This window comes from Myotis myotis, unplaced genomic scaffold, assembly GCF_014108235.1.
Source record: "Myotis myotis isolate mMyoMyo1 unplaced genomic scaffold, mMyoMyo1.p scaffold_m19_p_1, whole genome shotgun sequence".
NCBI classification, from domain to species: Eukaryota; Metazoa; Chordata; class Mammalia; order Chiroptera; family Vespertilionidae; genus Myotis; species Myotis myotis.
In genome coordinates, this window is record NW_023416313.1 from 189,553,736 (window position 1) to 189,571,043 (window position 17,308).

At 44.7% G+C, this 17,308-nt stretch overlaps 1 pseudogene; it reads left to right on the forward strand.

Annotated features, from left to right (window-relative positions):
* Window positions 1-17,308, forward strand: part of LOC118678647 — a 29,155-nt pseudogene that overhangs the window by 3,103 nt on the left and 8,744 nt on the right.

Here is a 17,308-nt window from a genome sequence, read left to right on the forward strand (position 1 = left end):
TTTCATGTATTTATTTTATACAAGCACCAGTGCATTCCACTGCCAATGGGAAAGAGTGAAAAAACATCATGGGAATCAATGGATTAATATGATATCCATTAACTAATTTCAGTTCTCACATACCATTAACTTAGTCTCTCCTCTCTCTCTCTCTCTCTCTCTCTCTCTCTCTCTCTCTCTCTCTCTCTCTCTCTCTCCCCAATGGTTAAAGAGAAAAAGTGTCATGTTCCACATTTGTTACTTCATGTGATTATTGGTGACAAAACAAATGAAATTGTCACTTTCTTCTAGAAGTTGAAATATCCTCTCAAAATCATTTTTTTCAGGTACCCATGAATTTCTTAAATCTTGACAAAGATCCAAGCCCTGTGAAGTGGCTGTGACTGGAGAGATGAATACATGTGGTTTCTGCCCTTGGGAAGCTTGGGGCCAACTATCAAAGCAAGCACAGCACAGACACAAAGAAGAAACCAGAGCCAACCCATCTTGCTCTTTGGCCAATGGCCCGTTTCTTTATCTAAGTATCAAATATGTATCCCTTGCCCCCATTGACTGGACCATTTTCTAGTCATGTGGTTGACTATTTCTTCTTTAAAATTTCTTTTTTTATTTTTCTATTACAATTGACTTTTTCTCAAAAACAAGCCAAGCTGGTTGGGAGTCGTTGGGAATTCTTGTGCTCCTTCAGGACAAGAGGGTAAGCAGAAGGCCCCCTGATAACTGCAGCTTGGCCCAGGTCCTCCTCCCTACTCAGCCATTTGGTTTTCTGGGAAGGTTTCTCAACTCCCAGGCAACCTGAAGTGATTTGTGAAACAACAGGTATTGTTAATGGCCACTTGCTTAGAAAAATTCTGAATTAGCAAGTGGCCCTTTTGAGGCTTACTCTGAGGGCTCCTCACCTTCGCTGGTCACTGGCTTTGAGAGTTCTTGCAAGGAATGGAGCTAAAAGCTCTTAAAAATGGAAGAAATAAGGCTGCATTTGACAGACAAGCTCTCTTCCTTCTTTTCTCTTTTTAATTCAATAATCAGATCCCTGGGAAAGAGATATGACACTGAGAGGTTAGGGGTTGAGAAGTTGTGTCCACTGCTACTCAAAACTGCACCCACAGTTGATGTGGGGTCTGGAGGGGAAAAAAGTGGTTTTGAATTTTGTTTGAAGACACTATGTTCCTTATGCCATTGTGAATAAGAAAGTTTTTAAAGGACCACTGAAAACACACCATTTATAGAACACACCAAAATCTATTTAACAACGCTCATTAAGATTAAGCACTTCAGTATAAAGAGATGGTTTTTGTTTTGTTTTTTTCTCAAAATAAATATGGTCTGGGCATAGATGTTGACTATTCTTGAGATTCTCCAACCAATGAGGCAGAACCTGGCACCCTCCCCTGACCAGGCCAGTTTAAAATCAGCATGAATGCTGTGTAATCTAACCAACAGGATTGATCAGGTCAGGTATTAAGGGCTAAATGGATTAAACAAAAGACATTCCCCTTGTAACAAGAAGGAAAAACTTCAAAGGTGGGATTTGTTCTTGTTATGACAAAGAAAGTGGATTTGCAAACTGCCTTGAGGAACACCCCTCTGTGACTTTCAATTTGCTCTCCTCCTCTTTTTCCCCCTGGCTCCTGGAGCCCTCCTCAGGGTAAGAACTTCAGGTTAAGAGGATCAGAGTGAGAATGATTTTATTTTGTTTGTTTTTAAAGACCAGGCACAAGCCCTGATCAAATGACACCCATGTTAGGGCACCTCCTGGTTCCCATTGCTCAGCCGTGTAACAGTGGCAGTGAGCAGGTGACACAGGGAGTACTGTTTAGATCCCTCCAGCAGAGTAGACAGACTGAACTCTCCAATCTCCTGCTTGCATTTGGCATGAAAATGCCAAGAAAAGAAATGCAAACGAGAAGCAGGGTATCTTAATGAGTTAAAGAGACCTACTGGTATACTCCAGGAGAGGGATTACCACACCTCAGTGCATAGACTTACAGTCCTGGCTCAGAACTGGCTTTATTTTTAATACCCTGGTGCAATGTTATAGCACATATGTAAACATAGCTTATCTACTGGGAGTTCAAAGCATTTTGTATTCTTGGTAAGATATATGTACATATATATTCTCATATATAACTATACTAATAATAGCCTAGGGCCATCACGACTAAACAGCCAGACAGACGACTGGTCACCAGGAAGTACATGGAGCACCTCTTGGTCCCTCCCCCGTGGCCCACAAGGCTGGCAGCAGGCAGGCAGGCAGGGCGGTGGGCAGGGCGAAGTGGGCATGGCTACAGATCAGACGCAGAGAGAGGCCCGGAGAGAGAGGCAGGTCCTGATCAACAGCCACCATGGCTGCTGGCAAGGCCTGAGAAAGAGAGAGACAGAGCCTGATCAACAGATGCTGTGGAGGCTGTGGATCAGGCCCAGACATAGTCCCAGAGAGAGAGACAACTGTCAGCAGGGCCATTCTGGATTTCCCAGAAGAGCCAATGGCTGCCTAGGAGGCAGCACTTTTGACGCTGACTGCCATAGAAACCAACAAATCAGAACCTAATCTAGGTGAACGGTGAAGGCAGAACCTAAGGTGGGGGCCGAGGAGGAGTTTTAAGGGCAACAGCTGTTTGGTGTAAGATGTAAGAAAGTGGTTCAATCCTAGCTAATAAAGAGGGAAAAGGCTAATTGACCCTCATGCTGTTGCAAAAATGGCGGTGCCCACAGCCAATAAGGAGGGAATATGCTAATTGACTGCCATGCCCTCAAAGATGGCAGCGTCCACAGCCACAAGATGGTCAGCAGGGGAGGGCAGTTAGGGGCAACCAGGCTTGCAGGGGAGGGCAGTTGTGGGCGACTGGGCCTGCAGGGGAGGGCAGTTGAGGGTGACCAGGCTGGCAGGGGAGGGAAGTTGGGGAGGGGCCAGGCTGGCAGGGGAGGGCAGTTGGGGGGCAACCAGGCCAGCAGGGGGGGGGCGAAGCTGGGGGCAATCAGGCTGGCATGGCAGGGCAGTTGGGCTCAATCAGGCCAGCAGGGAAGAGCAGTTAGGGGCATTCAGGCCAGCATGGGAGCAGTTAGGGGAAATCAGGCAGGCAAGTATAGGCAGTTAGGGGCAATCAGGCATGCCGGGAGCCGGTCCATGCTTGCTGTTTCAAGGGACCTGGCATATATGGCATACTGTTCTTAATATGTTTGCTCACCTTCTTGGCACTATGTGTTTTAACCAAGGTGTCTGAGAAAGGTTGTTTCCCCAGGTAGGGATTTTCCCCTGAAGTTAGGGAGGGAATAAAACCTCTTAACTAAGTGCCAGGTGGGTAATTAATCACTTTAACTACGAACAATCATGCTTAAGCTACATAATCTTTACTCCCTGGAATGGAGATAAGAAACGCCCTAACCTTTGAAATAGAGATTGATAGGATTGGAATCAACTGGTATAAATACAGATGTAAGAAGACAGAAGGAAGAGAGACAGAACTGAGGCACAGAACCTACACAGAACGTTCTCTAGAGACAGAAGAGCTTCGCTGGGGAGAACATGGCAAAAGATCCTGGACTGAACCTGACTGCAGAAATTTGCAAGAGAACCTGACTAGAACCTGGTAACTGAACCTGGCTGGAGAACCTGGACAGAACCTGGCTGGAGAACCTAGCGAGGGAACTTGGCTACAGAACCTGGCTGGAGAACCTGGAGAACCTGGCTGGAGAACCTAGCAAGACAACATGGACACAGAACCTGGCTGGAGATCCTAACCAGAACTTCACTGGAGATCCAGACCAGAACTTGGCTGGAGATCCTGGCTAGAGATCCTGGCTAGGCTGCTGATCAACTGAACACTGTCTCCGTGTCATTCCTTCTTCGCCGACTCTGTCTATGCCTTTGGGGACCCCTGGACCCGCTGGGGTTGGACCCCGGCACAGGCAGGCAGGCAGAGGGGTTAGGAGCAATAAAGCAGGCAGGCAGAATGGTTAGGGACAATCAGGCATGCAGGCAGGTGAGTGGTTAGGAGCCAGTGGTCCCAGATTGTGAGAGGGATGTCCGACTGTCAGTTTAGGCCCAATCCCACAGGGATCAGGCCTGAAACCTGCAGTCGGACATCCCCCAAGGAGTCCCTGATTGGAGAGGGTGCAGGTGGCCTGAGGGAACCCCCCCTCTCCCCCGTGCATGAATTTCGTGTATATAGTGTATATATACCCAATGTATTCATCAATTGTTGCACTCAAACATCATTTATTGCCTCTATTAGTGGAAATGACCAGTTAGAGCATAGGTTGCCCACGTTTGAAGTCTGTGGCAGTCTGTGTTTGTAGGTCATGCATCTGCGACCATCCAAGGGTCAGCTAAGTGGTCCTGCTGACTTTGATTTGGCCCCATCCCATGTCTAGAGTTAGACTGGCTGCTGGTATGACTGGTGTGAGTCAGCCCTTGTCAGGCTGGTCCCGGCACGGCCCCATGGTGGTGGCAAAAGTTCAAGGAAGAGCAAACCAATGCACAGCCCCATTTCAAGTCTCTGATCGGGTCCTGCCCACTGACATTGCATTGACCAAAGCAAGTCACACGGCTGAGTTCAGTGTCAAGGTACATGGCGATTCTTAAGCTCCCTTAGACAGTCTAACACTATTTATAACCTTAGTTAGATTTCAACTTAAAATCACAAGTTTAAATCAATTCCTGAATCACACATTTTAACACTGGAATTGCAAAACTGACCCATTACTCTAATAGGATAGTTTCTCTTAACTATCACAAATAGTAATATGCATCAAATATTCAGATTCCTTTTCACTCAAAGATACCAAAACTACACATTTGAGTCTCTTAACACTTACACATGTCATTCTGTCTTCCCAGAGTTAAAAGACTTGCGTTATCTCAAACCATGCCGTGGACTGAGATTAGTTAATGAGACAGAAGTCCCAGGCAGGACAGAGACAGGAATCTTGTCAGCAGTCTGGATGATAATTCTTCAAACACCTGATTGCAAATTTTTCAGAGTTGAAGCTGGTAGAAGTTTGGACAACTATGAAAGCATCTGGGCTCTGACTTGCAAAGGTGGCTTCAAAGTCTGTTTACCAAACCAAATGATGATGGGCTTCAAATGCTACACAGATTTATTTTCAGAGTTATTGGAAGGTACCCCTCACTTGAGGACATTCCTGTTTTAGTTATGCCTAAAATCATTTCCAACATGAGGGACTTGACATTCTGGCAGGAACACACCCATATTACCACTCTGTACCGTGGCCAAACAAGTGTGTCCTTGGATCATTCTAGGATCTGTGAGGTGACAGTAATGATGTGTCTTTCAGGGACTGGCAGAGGGACTTGCCCCAACAATGTCTTGCATCCAGAACTGGTTCTTCATCATCTAAATTGGACTTAACTCTATTTAGGTCAAATCTGGTGAGCACTCTTCTCCTGGCCCCTGGATGGGAGAGAAGACAGCCTAATAGATCTCTCGCATCTCTAATTCCTCTGATTGGGCTGCCAGTAATGAAATGAGAAAGAAGCTCCCTGAATCATTTTTAATCTGAGCCTTTTCTCTGAGGAAAGGCCCCTGAGGAGTTAATATCATGTCGCTAAGTAATTAGATCTCCATTGCTTAGCAAGAATTCTACACCAAAGGCAGGGTCATTCTATTAGAAAATGAAACCACAATATTGTACAGTTCTGAGGCTTCTAAATGTGTATTTAATTATCCAGGTAATGTAATTATGCAATCAGTTATAATCTGATATCAAGAGAAAGTTCTTGGTGTTGTGTTGTGGTTTTTTTTTTTTTTTTTTGCAAGGTTTTGTGAAAGGGCCATGCAATTAATATGACACACTTAATTACTGAAATGTAAAGATATCTTTGCAAGAATATTTCACCATCCAAGCATGTACACTGCATTAGCTGCTTAGATCTTTGCCATTACTAATGTATTTGTGGCTTCTTATCTTATAATGACCTATGGTAATAATTAGCCCCATGATGGAACAAAGCCATTAGCACTGTTTTGCAAAGCTCAATTCTGCACATGATTCCATAGAACAGAGAAACAACAAGGACTTCGATTCCCTTCAGTGCTCATAGGAAATGTTTTAAAAATCTATCATGAAAATCTACTGAAGCATACAATTTCAATAATGTGCCTTACTAGGAAAAAAAATCAAACATATGTCATTAAGCTTGTATATTATAAGGTAATATATAATTACATAGATAAATTATATAGATTAATAAATTTATATATGCAATCATAAATAAGATTCTTCTGTTGTAGCCTATAATTCCATATAAATACAGACTTCAAAAGGTTCCTTGAACAGTAGCCTTGATTCTTAAGGCTAATATCTACTCTACTTTACCACAATAGTTATTTAAAATCATTTTTTTTTCAGGCACACCACATAAACAAAGTCCCCTATATGCTTTATTTCACTTTATTTTCTTTAATATTTTAGGTGTTTGCACAATGGTCCCCTGAGAAAGAGCATAGTAGCTTAAAGAAACAGGTAGCGCAGACAAGACCATATGTGCCAATACATTCACCTTTTGGTAAGCCTTCCTTTTTCTTTCTTGAACTGAGAAATTTTCCAAAGCCTTCCATTACCACTTTTGAAATTAAGTGAGCTCACTAAAAATGTCATTTCAAGTCAGATATTCTTCTCCGTTGTTTCTCCTCGCGTGTTTATCCCTTTGGCCAATAGCTGTGCAAACGATTTTTCCCCCAGCACGGGTAGAAGTTTGATGTGTGGTTGTCATTATTTGACATTGTTTGAAATCTTGTTCCTGGGGGACAACTATTCAGGATGAGTGAGCTGGAAGCCTAGGGAGAGTGTGTGTCATTTGCTGATGGGGAAGCCGGAGGATGGAGCAGTTCAGTGACCGAGTTGGAACCAGAATGCATCTTCTTTAGAGTCAGGAGAGGAGCTTGCTGGCATCGTGGTTGGGAATGAATTAGTTTTCTATTGCTGTGAAGCAAATGACCACAAACTTAATGGTTTCAAGCTACACAAATTTATTATCTTCTAGTTTCTATTCATCTGGGTGCATCAGGCTGAAATCAAAGTGTCAGCTGAAGCCACAGTTCTCATCAGGGGCCCAAGGTCCTTCTGTGGACATAAACCATTTCCTTGTGGTTGTGGGAGGGAGGTCTTTGTTTTTCTGCTTCCCTGCTAGCTGGTGGCTGGGGACCACTCTCAGCTTCTAGGCAGTGATTCGCAACCTTCTGGCCCTTTAAATACAGTTCCTCATGTTGTGACCCAACCATAAAATTATTTTCGTTGCTACTTCATAACTGTAATGTTGCTACTGTTATGAATCATCATGTAAATATCTGATACACAGGATGGTCTTAGGCGACCCCTGTGAAAGGGTCATTCGACCGCCAAAGGGGTCGCGACCCACAGGTTGAGAACCGCTGTTCTAGAGGCTGCGGCAGGTCTTCACCATGTGGCCCCCACAGGCAGCATAATCTGGATGTTTTCTTTCCTCCACACCATCTGGAGTGCATCTCTGTCTTCCTCTCCTGTGACTGAAGAAAACTATCTGCTTGTGAGGGGCTCATCTGGTTAAATCAGGCCACTTGGATAATCTCCCTTTCTTAAGGTCAATTGATGTGGAACTTCAATTAGATTTGCAAAACCCCTTCAAAATAATAACTATATTAGTGCTTGATTGAATGACTGGGAGAAGGGGCGCATACACCATGGGCTGGGAAACTTGGGGACTATTTTAGAGTTCTGCTCCTCCCTCCCCACCCAGGGGACCTGTCAGGGCCTCAATCTTTTCTTTGATTTTGCTGTGGGATCTGAAACTTCCTCATAAGAAAGTCGTTCCTTTGGGCTTAAGCTTTATATTTCCAAGACTATCTTGTAAAATGAAAGCGAATACTCCCTCGACTTCTGTAATACCATTGTTGAGCCCCGGCTATTTGCCAGGTACTATCTATTATCCTATTCTTCTCAGTAACCCTGTGAGAACAGTGTTATCATCCCCATTTTATAAATGGGGAAACTGAGGATCAGTGAGATAAAAATATGTGCAGTCACACCACTGTTGATGGATGGGGTTGATGCTCAAATTCATGGCTGACACCAAATTGGTTTTTTCTCGCCATACTACTCCACCTCTCTACCAGCCAGAGTTCTGATGGAAAACAAATATCACACTCACAGAGGTGCAGTCGAAAAGAGCTTAGTTAGGGGATGCTTCATAGAGGTATGGGTAAGGTTAATAGGACTGACACGAGGAGGGAGCAGGCATGAGCCCTGGAGCGTGTGTGGCCAGGAGACTGGAGCCAGGAGTCCACGTTGCTGACTGCCATCAGCCTCTCAGAGTGTGTGCACATTCCCACCCCAAGTATGAGAGGCTGGTGTTTAAAATGTGTGTTTTTGTACATCCTGGCTCCTAAACCAAACCAACAACTTCATCTGGTGCGCAACCAAAGATATATCAATTTCTGTTCCAATACTAATGAAGGGACTAGCTGGTCTTATTCAGAAACAAGTACGTTGGAATCTATAGACTTTAAGAGCCCAATCCCTAGGTACGATATGATTCTGCCATAGCAACTGCACATATTCTGCAAAGAGAGGGCATCCCTACATTGGATGGAATGAAATATTCTCAACCATTATGTTCCTTTAATGTTACATCGATATTTATTAAGTGCCTTCCATGCATCAGAACTACATGAACAAGACATGTGCCACTTCTAAAGGGCAGAAGCCGTTTGGGTCCAGGCAGTTTGGTTTTATGTCCCATGTTTCCCTTCTCCCTGTCTGGCACCTTCCCTAGTCACACTTCCCCTTCAGGATCTAGTGATTCATGCTTTCAATTCCTGCTTGAGAGCTGTCACTAGCAGAAGCACAAATCATTTCATTGCCTCTCTTGGGAGTCTTTGCCTCCTGTCTGCCAGCAGGGAGGGCAGACTTCCCAGGTCAAGGAACCTTCCCCATGACTCCTCAGATCCAATGGTATCTGCAGCTGCCCACCGGCCCGCACACAAGTCGTGGTCTGCTAAAGTAAGTCTTAAATGTTCCCAAAAAATGGTCAAAATAAACTCAAATAGACCTAAAAAGTGTCTTGCCTGAGCAGCAAAGAGGAGGAAGCAGGCCTCATTTCTCCTCCTCCGAGAGGCCATAATGCTTTCAGGCCTCAAAGAATGCCCCAGTTTATACAATTCACCACTACTACAGCAGTAAGCCTGAATGGCATTTGGCGGCAGATAAAGTCTCTCTGTGTCACACACGGAGGACTGTGCAGCCCGATCTTGTTTAGAATTACATTTAAAACCTGGAAATCAAATGATATGTCCAGATAACTTCTGTGGTAAACCCCTAACCAGTTATGCTTCAGGTTAAGCCTCCGCATTTCTAAACAACATGCCTTTATTCTCTCCAGGCCAATACTCGGACCTTCCTGCAGGCAATATCAAGTAGCAAGAGGCTGAATGTACCCTCTGTGAGAGCATTAAAGGATAAGGGCCAAGAGGCAGGGCCTCTCCACTGAGCAAATCTCCATTTTTGATATATCCCCTCAACACACACACATCAAATAGCCGCGTTCCTCTTGGTTTCTTGAGTTATTTTTTAATCTCTAAAATTAAAACAAGTAAACAAACATAAAAAAAACCCACCACTCCATAAAAATAGAACTCTTGGTTTTCTGAATCCCTTTCCTCCATCTCTGGCTTGCCCGAATCTCTCCTGGTCATTGCATGGCATCCCCTTGCAGTATCTTGTTTCACAAAATCTCGAAGTGTCAGCGCATCAGGAAAATGGACAGACTCTCTTGGTGGCTCTTTGGGGCAAGAAAATAATCCAATCCTGACAACAGAGATAGAAAAAGGACAAAACTTGTTTGTGTTATTTAATCCTCATTTTATCACTGCGAAAATTAAGGCCTACAAGGGAATGCAATGTCTTAAGCAAGCTTGAGAATATGGCCATGATGTCGACGGGGCTGTGCTAGTGTCTGTCCCTTGTGAATGAATCCCATTTCCTCTGGACATCCTTCTGGCCTTCCCTTCTGCCTCCCACAGAGGAATCTTTTCCATTGGGCCCCTGTGCTCACAGTCACACCGTCACACCAGGCACCAGAGGAGCCTATAAGCATTGGCATCGGTTTCCCGGGCTGCGGGATCAGCGTCCATTTAAGATCAGAGCTCAAAAATGAGTGGCTAAGATTTTCTGCTGCACATGCTCCCCCAAAGCACTCTCTGATGCAGAGAGCGGGAAGGCGAGGCTCCAACACTGAGCATGCTTCAGTCTATCAGGGCAGGGACGTAGCATCTGTGGACGCCCACCAGGCATCGTTTTACTACTTTACAAGTAAGAAGGATATTTTTTTCCCTCAGGGGGGAAAAAATGTTTCAGTAGATTCTCTTGCTAAAAGAGTCATTTAAATATGACTGGTCACGTCACTTTGTAGTTGTTTGGAAATAATTATATCCATATCACAGACAGTAAATAATAGATGTGCGTTCACTAACGTTTTATTCATGTTCTGTTTTAATGTGGCAAACTTAGAAGTCATTTAATCTCCCGGTAAATTAAAGTGGTGGGGGGTTCCCCACACAGAAGACTGCGAGTTATTAATTCCGGGCAGTCTTCACCTTGTACAATTAGTCACTGTTTGCGGCTGGAAATGTTTTATTAATTTTCCATAGCAGTTGATTTTCCACAGTTTTCTCAGTTTAAATTAAGCAGTAAGAGCTGCTGTTTCTTCTTAAATAAATTTTCTTTCCACAAAAATACACGCCTCTGGCTATGTCAATTTTCCCATTTGATTAAAGTGCCAGCAGGCAATTAATAACTTAATGCATTTTAAAGTACTTTTAGAAAAAGTAATTTGAATAGCCAAACTTGTGCATTTAAATTGATTGTTGCAGAAGATTTAATGGGCAATTGAAAATCCTAGAACCTTGGAAAGGACGAATGCAGCCCAGCAACCACATCTGGGGGACTGTAGGGTGGTCGCCGTAAAAGGCCCACAGCTGGCACTCACACTTTGGGGGGGGGGGTAGGTGATTACCACTTTTCAGGAGGTTGAAGGAAGAAAGGCAACCTCAAAATGGTCTTCAGGGGGGTGTATGGAAGACTCTAGGCTATGATGGTGTGGTCTGAGTGGGAAAGCCATTTAAAAAGCAGTAAGACAACATGGGTAAATCTCACAGACATTATGCTAAGTGAAAGAAGCCAGATACAAAAGGACACATCTTGTATGATTCCATTTATGAGGTGCCTAGAGTAGTCAAATGCATGGAGACAGAGGGTGGAATAGTGGTTGCCAGGAGTTTGGGGAGGGGAGAATGGGAAGTTAGCATTTAATGAATGCAGACTTTCTGTTAGGGGTGATGAAAAAGTTCTGAAGGTAGACAGTGGTGTTGGTTGTGCAACATGATACTTAGACTCAAAGGAGTTAAAAGGGTAAATTTGATTACATATCATATAAATATGTATTACCACATTTAAAAAAAATGTAGCCTTTTCCCATGTTCAAGATATGGAGGCAAGGATGTGCAAATTTTTATATTTTCCTGGAAGAATCATGACCCACTATACTGACAACACAGGGGCCAAAATTCTGTATGTTTCTGTAAAGTGGATGGAGGAATGGCCCAAAAGACTTCCCTGAACTGCCGTGGGCGACACGGTGATGGCCATAGTCAAGAAAACAAACCAGAGTTTGGAAAGAAGGCACACCTAGTGAACTCAACCACGAAGGTCATCTTGAAGAAACACTGCGTTTCTTTACTTGGACCATTGTGTGGGGGTCATAGTAAATGGTAGTAAACAACAGAGGTGAGATGAAAGGTTCTGCAATCATAGAACCAGTTGCAAAGGTGTTCTGCAGACTTGTGTCCAAAGCTGAAGCATGGTATCATTCTCCAATGTGTTTGTTTAAAAACACCTCACTCCATTAAAAAATTATTTGCTCCCTTACTCCTGCAAAAGAGAAAAAATGTAATGACGACATTCAGAGCTAATGGGTTTCCTTTTATTTATTTATTTTTTTAAAGAAAACATGCTCCAGTGTTATCTATAGTGAAATCTGATCTCCCACTGGTGAGTTGTATGCCTCCTGAGGTTTGGTTAGGATTGTTCCCAAACCTGTTTACACCAGGCTATTTTAATTATGCAATTTAATTAAATATTATGTAAGTCAATGAAATGTGAGCTCACAAAGAGTTGTTTCTATGAAAACCCAGTTGAATGCCTTAGTAAAACTTGATGAAACTGAGCCCTAAAAAAAATATTGCAGATGTACTCAGTGTGGACAAAGTCAGGGGGAAAATTCTAAAAATAAAAAAGCATTCTGAACTGAGGTTGCTTGACAGTTGCTTTTACATTTTTACTTCACTTGATAAAAACTGAAACTGGAAACCATGGATGAGGCACTCTGGACGTCTTCTAAGACTAGATGACCAGAAACTCCATTGGACTCAGACACAACATCAATTGCATTGGCTAAAATAACATTCGCCGAATTTCAAGCATCCAAAGCAGGGACCCGGTAATCATCCAAAGCCAATGGACTGGTAGTAGCTGCCTAGTGCTGTGTTGAGAGGTACCCTGAAGTTACATCTGGACTTAGCATGCATGCAAAGAATACATTTTTTCCATGGGTGTGAAAGGGAAACAATGAAAAAGGTGCTGCATATTCACCGTGACTGATCTAAAAAAAAGATAAACACAAATGAAAAATCAAACATTCTAACTGCTGGTTATTATTTTTTAACTCTTTATTTTTTAACTCTATTATTTTTTAACTCTAAGCTCCAGTCTGCTTTTATTCCCCCAAAATGGCATGAATCATCCAGTGCACCCTTCTTGTTTCAACCCTAGCACCAGCTCCTCATGACCACAACGAGATGCCCCTTGCCTTGTGGAGGAATCAACTAAGTCCCACCGGTCCTGCTGATCTCCCCCAGGACTCTCCCCCTGGAGAATAGGATCCTCTTCACAAATCGTCTTTCTAAAGAAATGCCAACAACATTGCCAATTGTGTTGGATTTCTGTTGAAAAGCCCATTCTTAGGGGCTAGCCAACTTACACTTCAATCATCCACCTGCTTGAAAAAAGTATAAGGGCTTTTTAAAAAAATGCATTGTGGAATGACATCTTGTGTCTAGGAGATGGTGTTGGATTATTTTCCTAACTAGAGGCCTGGTGCACAAAATTTGTGCACTTGGGGAGGGTCTCTCAGCCCTCTCACAGTCCAGGAGCCCTCGAGGAATGTTCGACTGCCAGCTTAGGCCTGCTCCCCACCTAAGCCATCAGTCGGACATCCTTAGTGCTGCCACAGAGGCAGGAGAGGCTCCTGCCACCGCCACTGAGCTCGCCAGCCACGAGCCTGGCTTCTGGCTGAGTGGCATTCCCCCTGTGAGAGTGCACTGACCACCAAGGGGCAGCTCCTGCATTGAACGTCTGCCCCCTGATGGGCAGTGCATGTCATAGTGACTGGTCATTCTGCCATTCAGTTGATTTGCATATTAGCCTTTTATTGTATAGGACTAGAGGCCCGGTGCACAAAAGTTTGTGCACTCAGGGGAAAGGGGGGGTCCCTCAGCCTGGCCTGTGCCCTCTCGCAGTCTGGGACCGCTCAGGAGATAACGCCCTACTGGCTTAGGCCTGCTCCCGGGTGGCAGAGGGCAGGCCCAATCCCTAGGTGCAGCCGCTGGTCGGGCTCAGAGCAGGGCCGATTGGGGAGTTGGGGTGCCGCCCCTGTCATGCACATGGCAGGGCGGATCGGGAGGTTGCGATGCCACCCTCAGTCACGCTCAGGGTAGGGCCGATTGGGGGGTTGGGGCACTGCCCCCTGTCACACTCAAGGCAGGGTCAATGGGGAGGTTGCGGCACCACCCCCTGTCACCCACAGAGCAGGGCCCATCAGGGGTGTTGGGGAGCTCCCCCCTGTCGTGCACAGAGTAGGGCCAATAGGGGAGTTGGGGCACCGCCCCCTGTCACCCACAGAGCAGGGCCGATCAGGGGATTGGGGCGCCGCCACTGTCACACTCAGGGCAGGGCCGATGGGGAGGTTATGGCTCTACCCCATCACACACAGAGGAGGGCCCGTGAGGGGAGGGGGTTGGGGCACCGCCCTCTATCACCCACAGAGCAGGGCCGATCAGGGGGTTGGGGCGCCGCCACTGTCACACTCAGGGCAGGGCTGATGGGGAGGTTATGGCTCCATCTTGACTGGCAGTTAATTTGCATATCGCTCTGATTAGCCAATGGGAAGGGTAGTGGTCGTACACTAATTACCATGTTTCTCTTTTATTGTATAGAGCAGGGCCCGTGGGAGGGTGGGGGGTTGAGGCGCCACACCCTGTCACACACAGAGCAGGGCCGATCAGGGGGTTGGGGCACCGTACCCTGTCACACACAGAGCCACAGGGCAATCAGGGGGTTGGGGAGCTCCCCGGTATCAGGCACAGAGCAGGGCTGATCAGGAGGTTGGGGCGCCTTCCCCTGTCATGAACAGAGCAGGGCAGATAGGGAGGTTGTGGCCCCGCCCCCTGTCATACACAGAGCCACAGGGCGATCAGGGGGTTTGGGCTCTGCCCCCTGTCATGCTGATCCCGGTGCCGGGAGGCATATTACCCTTTTATTATATAGGATAGAGGCCTGGTGCATGGGTGGGGCTGGCTGGTTTGCCCTGAAGTGTGTCCTGGATCAGGGTGGGGGTCCCCACTGGGGTGCCTGGCCAGCCTGGGTGAGGGGATGATGCCTGTTTGCAGCTGGTCACACACCCTTCAGGGTGGGGGTCCCCACTGGGGTGCCTGGCCAGTCTGGGTGAGGGGCTGAGGGCTGAAGCTCCCAACTGCTCCTTTTTTTCTTTTTTCTTTTTTATTCTGGGCCAGCTTTAGCTCTGACTCCAGCTCTGAGGCCTCTGCTTTTGAAAGCAGGTATCTGGTTTGTTTGGGTTCTATAATCGAAAAATGTATAACTCCAGCTCTGAGATCCCGGCCTCCCTGAAAGCAGGTTTCTGGGGTTTTGTTTTGCTTCTATATTTGATACAATGTTTCAAACTGCAGGCTCAGAGGCCGGCAAGGCAGGCAGGGAACATTGGTTTCCTCCGTCACTGAAGCAAGCAAGCCTCATGTTAGTTTCAAGCTGCCTGGCTGCCGGCCGCCATCTTGACTGGCAGTTAATTTGCATATCGCTCTGATTAGCCAATGGGAAGGGTAGTGGTCGTACACTAATTACCATGTTTCTCTTTTATTGTATAGGATACTGAGCTGGTGTGTTCGTGACAGCCCTAATGTATATGATGAATCATGGGCATGGTTTCAGGAGAGAAAGGAGTGGTTATTTATGCTGTGTCAGCATTTCACACATCTGAAAGTGTGATGTGCACCAGCTGAGGGCTTCAATTCACTTAGTGCAAGATAAAAGGGCAGGTGGGTTGCATTGATGCAAAAGTATTGAGATGTTAGGATTAATGCTAGCAGCAGCTATTGCTAAGACCAAGAGGTCAGTTTGAAGTTTGCCATGTTGATGATTAAGCATCAGGATATCAGAACGGGTTCCTCTTCTGGAGATCTGCTGATAGGAGGAAGGGGAATTTTAAACTGACAAATCATTTCCCTCTTCAGAAACATTTTATTTAGGCTGCGGGAAGCCACTGCCTGCTAATACTGTCGTGATAGTGCACCAAGGAACGTGGAAAGCTGTTGGACCTTGGGCGTTAGCAGGGCTGATGCTAAGCACCTCCTCTGTTGAGATAGTGGTGGCTCAAGGCAATTCTCTAACCTGATAATCCTTTTACTGTTTACCAAACTTTACTCTGATATGCCTGTATGCATTGCTAAAGGGCAAATGTGTATTCAAGTAAATAAATAACAGACCAGGCCAGAAGTCGTGTGTCTCTTCAAGAAAGAGGCTCCACCTGGCCCCCGATGCCTCCTAAATTCATCTCTTGTATAGCATTTTAATTTGTGCGTCGGCCCCTCCTTCAGATCCTGAACCCCCACCACAAGGGTTGCGGAATTAGACTTTTCTTCATGTTTATGCGTTTTTTTCTTTAGCCATCAAATTCAGTTATGTTTTGTTGATTTAGGGGCAAAAGAGGGCCTATTAGATAGAAACTTGTTGATACACTGAGGTATAAGTTCTAAGTCTCTGAGAAAATCTGTCTCAGCTTTCTCCATCTAAAAAGATTTGTGTAACTAAATTGATAATGCCCATAATAAGCTATAAAAATCAGATGCATATATTAAAATTAGCTTTGGCTACATGTAAATAGGATAACAACAACAACAAAAACCAAATAAACAAAAATCAAACAGAGGCTTAAATAAGATAGAAGTGTCTTTCTTTCTTTTTCACCTAAAAGAAGTCAAAGGAAGGCAACTGAGTGCTGGCATAGCAGCTCCATGGTCTAGGAAGAGGCATTCTCTAGTCTAGATGGACACTTTGCCATCCTTTGTATGCCATCTCATGTTCCAGAATGGCTACTCAAGTCCTAGCCATGATGTGCACCTTCCAAGCAGAAGGAAGAGTTAAAGAATAGTATACCTCCTCCCATGAAAAAAATTAATCTAGACAGTTCTTACACCCAATCAAAAAATCAACTCAAAATGGATCACAGATCTAAACAGAAAATAGAGAACTATAGAAGATAGCATAAGAGAAAGCCTATATGACTTTGGGTATGGTGATGCCTTTTTAGATACAATACCATGATTTATGAAAGAAATAAGCTGGACTTTATTAAAGTTAAAGGCCTCTGCTCTGTGAAAGACAATACCAAGAGAATGGGAAGATAAGCCACCACAACGTGGGAGGAAATATTTGCAAAAGACCAATCTGATAAAGGACTGCTATCCAAAATATACAAAGAACTCTTAAAACTTAATAAGAAAAAAACCTGATTTAAAAATAGACAAAAACCTTAACAGGCATGTCATCAGAGAAGATATACTGATGGTATAAGCATATGAAAAGATGCTCCACATCATATGTCATCAGGGAACTGTAAACTAATACAATGAGATGCCACTACACATCTATTAGAATGGCCCAAATCCAGAACTCTGACACCAAATGCTAGCAAGGATGTGGAGCATCAAGAACTCTTCCTTATTGCTGGTGGAAATGCAAAATAATAAAGCCACTTTGGAAGAGTTTTTACAAAATTAAACATACTATTACTATACAATCCAGCAGTTTCTTTGCTAGAATTTTGTTTAGAGAGTGCTAAATGCTGCTCTTACCACTATCACCCCCACACCAGATGTGAAATGTTCTGTCTTTTTCCAAGAGGTAAGTTTATAACCCTCTGGCAAGTTTATCTTATTCTGCTTCCTAGGGGAGTCCCAAA